This window comes from Canis aureus, chromosome 22 (genome assembly GCF_053574225.1).
Source record: "Canis aureus isolate CA01 chromosome 22, VMU_Caureus_v.1.0, whole genome shotgun sequence".
Classification (NCBI taxonomy): Eukaryota; Metazoa; Chordata; class Mammalia; order Carnivora; family Canidae; genus Canis; species Canis aureus.
Window position 1 is genome coordinate 52,209,425 of NC_135632.1, and position 4,677 is coordinate 52,214,101.

Consider the following 4,677-nt stretch of genomic DNA (forward strand, 5'->3'; position numbering starts at 1 on the left):
AAAGCATTAACATTGAGACAGTTAGGGGTTTCTTTCTAGAATTAGGTTATTGGTAAGAATGCTTTTTTTCTTGTAAATCACTAAGACATTTTGTAAACTGAGGGAGACTCACGTCTATAGGATTATAATCTCTATAAATTAACTATTTGTTTTTCCTTTCCCTTAGCTTTAAGTAAGGGAGGAGTGCCTGAGGAATGTCACACACAGGTCACCTGGGGGGGGGGGGGGCTTTTGTGAGGTGCCACCCTGTGCTTTGTCCTCAGTTAGCCTTCTGTTCTCTCATCAGCTATAGTCCTCATGTTGTATGTCACATTCCCAGTACTTATTTATCTAATCACTGGAAGTTTATACCTTTTGCCACTTTCATTGGGTAAAAATATGGAACACTTCATGAATTTGTAAGTCATTCATGCAGAGGCCATGTTACTCTTCTCTGTATCCTTCCAATTTTTAGTGTACAAGTACACTTTTTTCCTTTTTTGGAAATTTGAGTTTTTAAAATATTCTGAAACAACAAATCCCTTCTTAAATATGGTTATGTAAATATTTTTCTCTCAGCTTTGGCTTCCTTCCTTTCTTAATAGTGTCCTTATAAAGCAGAAGTTTTTAAGTGATAACATTTTATTATCAAATTTTTCCCTTTCACATATCAGAATTTTGAGATCATAATCTAAGAAATGTTATCAAATAAGCAGTTAGACGTTTTCTTGTTTTTTTTTTTTAATTTTTATTTATTTATGGTAGTCACACACACAGAGAGAGAGAGAGAGAGGCAGAGACATAGGCAGAGGGAGAAGCAGGCTCCATGCATCGGGAGCCCGACGTGGGATTCGATCCCGGATCTCCAGGATCGCGCCTTGGGCCAAAGGCAGGCGCCAAACCGCTGCGCCACCCAGGGATCCCCAGCAGTTAAACGTTTTGTATGTTTTCTTCTACACATTTTCTCGTTTTAGGTTTTAAAGGTCCACAATACATTTTGAGTTAATTTTTGAATAAAGTGCAAACTGTACTTCAAGGTTTATTTATTTTGCCATTGAATTACAATTGTTAACAGTAACTTTTGTTGAAAAGACTGTCTTTCTCCACTGAATTGTCTTTTTACTTTGTAAAAGATGAATGGTCCACACAAACATATGCATAAATCTACTTCTGTATGCTGTATGCTTTTTTCTTTTTTTAAAGATTTTATTTATTTGTTGTGCCCAAGATTACCTATTCGAGAAACCACCAAGGAGCTGACACCCATGCAAACGCACAAGGGTTTATTTACGAGCTCGAGCTTGGGTCCAAGTGTACCCCACACAGCAGAGCAGAGACTTGGACCCCGAGGTTAAGAGGTGTACCAGTTTTATAGGGGCCAGTAGCCAATGAGCTTATAACACACACAGAAAGTTGCACAGTCATGTCGGTCCGCACGCAGGTGGCCAATTGAATTACAATTTACCCTATAATGACCCTTTGAGCTAACCTGTCACTCTGGTCAGAATTGGTGCGCAGGTTTGGCCGGCAAAAGGCGGGGTTTACGTTCTTCGGCGGTTAAGGGTTCCGCATTCCTATATGAGCGGGTTTCCAGTAAGGGTGTGCCCGGCGGCTTGACTAGGGTGGGGGAGTGCCTTGAGCAATAAGCAGGTCATGTGGGGGTCATACAGGAGGTGGTGGGTGCAACACAAAATGGAGTTAGTCCTGCTCTGCTTGTCCAGGGGTAGGGGATTTTTGTTAAATTCCTTGGGTCCCACATAGTCATGAGACATAGAAAGACAGGCAGAGACATAGGCAGAGGGAGAGGCAGGCTCCTCAAGGGAAGCCCAATGTGGGACTTGATCCCAGACTTTGGGATCACACCCTGAGCCAAAGGTGAATGCTCAACCACTGAGCCATCCAGGTGTACCCTGCACACTGTATTCTGTTACATTGGTCTTTGTGTCTATTCCTTCATTAAAACCCACTGTAGCTTTATAGTAAGTCTTGAAAATGAGTAAGGGACAGGCAGGGCTAGGTAGGGAGAGATAGGTAGGGGGGCATGGGATGAGGCTCATAAAATTCTGAAACTTTTGGAGGTGAAAGGAAACCAATAAGATAAGGAAACAAATCAGACCATCCTGTCCTAGGTGTCAGAGGTGGGGTCTTGTTATAACAGCTACCCGTGACAACAAAGAATTACCAGATCCTAAAAAGGAAATAGGCATTTAAGGTGTTATCAATAGTCACTATCACTTACTCAATGGTGCTGTCAGTAGAGATTTTTTTTTTTCAGTAGAGATGTTAAAAGGATTTGGGTTCCCTGGTTAGCTTTTAATAAAGACCAACCCTAAAGGCCCTCAGTGGCTCTCTCCTGAGAGCTTTTTCTTTATCCTTGCTTAATAAACTTATACGGCTTTACTCACCTTTGCCGGAGAGATTCATTCTTGGACTACGTGAGATAAGAACCTAGCTCTCCTGCCTCAAAATCAGACAGCATGAATCCTCCACTTTGTTTTTCCTGTCCAAAATTGTTTGAACTATTATAGTTCTTTTGAATTTCAATGTAATTTTTAAAATCAGTTTGTCAATATTAAAATATTATATATATTTATAATAGAACTAAAAACAAGCATGAAATACTCAAGTATAAATTCATCCAAATATATACAGTGCCTATGTACTGAAAACTACAAATTACTTAATGGATTGAAAGTGCCAGTGTTGTTAAGTGGTCAAATTCTTTACAAGTTGATCTATAGATTCAATGCAATCCCAAAGAAAATCCCTGCAGGAGATAGATATAGATATGTTTATATCTATATCTATATCTATATCTATATCTATATCTATATCTATATCTATATCTATATCATCTATATCTATATCTATATCTCTCTATCTATATCTATATACAGTACATAGGCACTGTATATATTTGGATGAATTTATACTTGAGTATTTCATGCTTGTTTTTAGTTCTATTATAAACAGTATTGATTTTAAAATTAAAATTTGGCAATTGTTCATTGGCAATACAGAGAAATACAATTTAATTTTATTGTTTACCTTGTATCTTGCCTCCTTGTTAAATTTACTCATTAGTTCAGTGGATTATTTTTAGATTCCTTGGAATTTTTGATATAGATACGTAGGGATTTTTATTTCTTCCTTACCAATCTGTAGACTTTTTCTTTCTTTTGTTTTCCTTATCTTATTGTATTAGTTAAGACTTCCAGTGTGCTGATTAGGGATGGCAAGTACATCATTTTAAGGAGAAAACATTCATTCCTTTTATCATTCATTATAATGTTTCCTATAGAGTTTATTTTTTTAAAGATATTCTTTATTGGGTTATCTAAGTTCCCTTATATAAAAACTAAAAAGTTCACTAAGAATTTTTAATCATTAATGGGTATGACACTTTTCCTGTTATCTATTGAAATGATCATATGGTTTGTCTTATTTAATCTCTTGGTATAACAATTTATATAGATCGATTTCCAAAAGTTGACACAACTTTGCATTCTGAGGATAAACTTTGTTTGGTCATAATACACTTTTCCTTTCATGTTACTGAATTTTATTTGCTGCTATTATTAATTATTTTTGAGGATATTATGTCTCTATTATGATAGATATGGTAATAACTTATCTGATTTTGATTTCAGGGTAATGATAGCCTCATAGAATGATTAGGGAATGATTAGAAGTATTTCCTTCTCTTCTGTTTTTTAGAACTCTTTGTGTCAAATTCGTATTATTTCTTCCTTAAATATTTGACAGAATTTTCCAGTAAAACCATCCTGGACCTGAATTTTCCTTGTTAGAAGGTTTTAACAAAATATTCAATTTCTTTAATAGAGGTAGAACTATTTAGATCGTCTATTTCTTCTTGAGTGACCTCTAGTAGTTTGTGTTCCTCAAGGAATTTGTCTATTTTATTCATATTTTCACATTTACTATATGATGAATAATATTCCTTTATTAACATTTTAGTGTCTTTACAGCATATTTCTTTCCAAATGTTGACAATTTATATATATTTCCTAGTCAGAATGACTAGTCATAAATTGACTTTAAATGTCTTTTTGAGGGGCACCTGGGTGGCTTGATCAGTGAAACATCTGGCTCTTGATTTCAGCTCAGGTCATGATCTCAGGATCGTGAGATCAAGCCCCAGAATGGAATCTGCTTGAGATTCTCCCTCCCTCTTCCTTTGCCCCTCCCCCCACTCTCTCATTTGTGTGCTCTTTCTCTCTCTTTCTAAAATAAATAAATCTTTTAAAAAGCCTTTTTTGAAGATTCTTTTCTTTATATTTTAGAGAATCTGCTTTTGTGTTTTGTTTTACTTTAAATTTCAATGATTTCTGCTTTTATTGTTTTTCCCCCCCTCCTTCTGTTTGCTTTTATTTTAATTTGCTCTTTTTTTCCCATTTTCTTAAGGTGCAAGCTTTGTTCATTGATTGGAGGTCTTTCTTCTCTTTTTAATGTAAACATTAATATAATAAAGTTCCATCTGTGCTCTACTTCAGCAGATCTCACAGTTTTTGATAATATTGTATTTTTTACTTCATTCAATTCAAAGTATTTTCCAATATTCCTGGTAATTTTCTCTTTGAACTATGTTTTATTTAAATGCATGTTTTAAAGATTCCTAATTTTGGAGTATCTTCCAATTTTCTGTCTCTCCTTCTATAGGTAATGGTTCCAATATTG

The 4,677-nt window shown here is 35.5% G+C and overlaps 1 pseudogene; it reads right to left on the reverse strand.

The window, feature by feature from the left end:
- Positions 1-372: 372 nt before the first annotated feature.
- On the reverse strand, positions 373-468 carry LOC144294447 (U6 spliceosomal RNA; annotated as a pseudogene).
- Between the last annotated feature and the right edge of the window lie 4,209 nt (positions 469-4,677).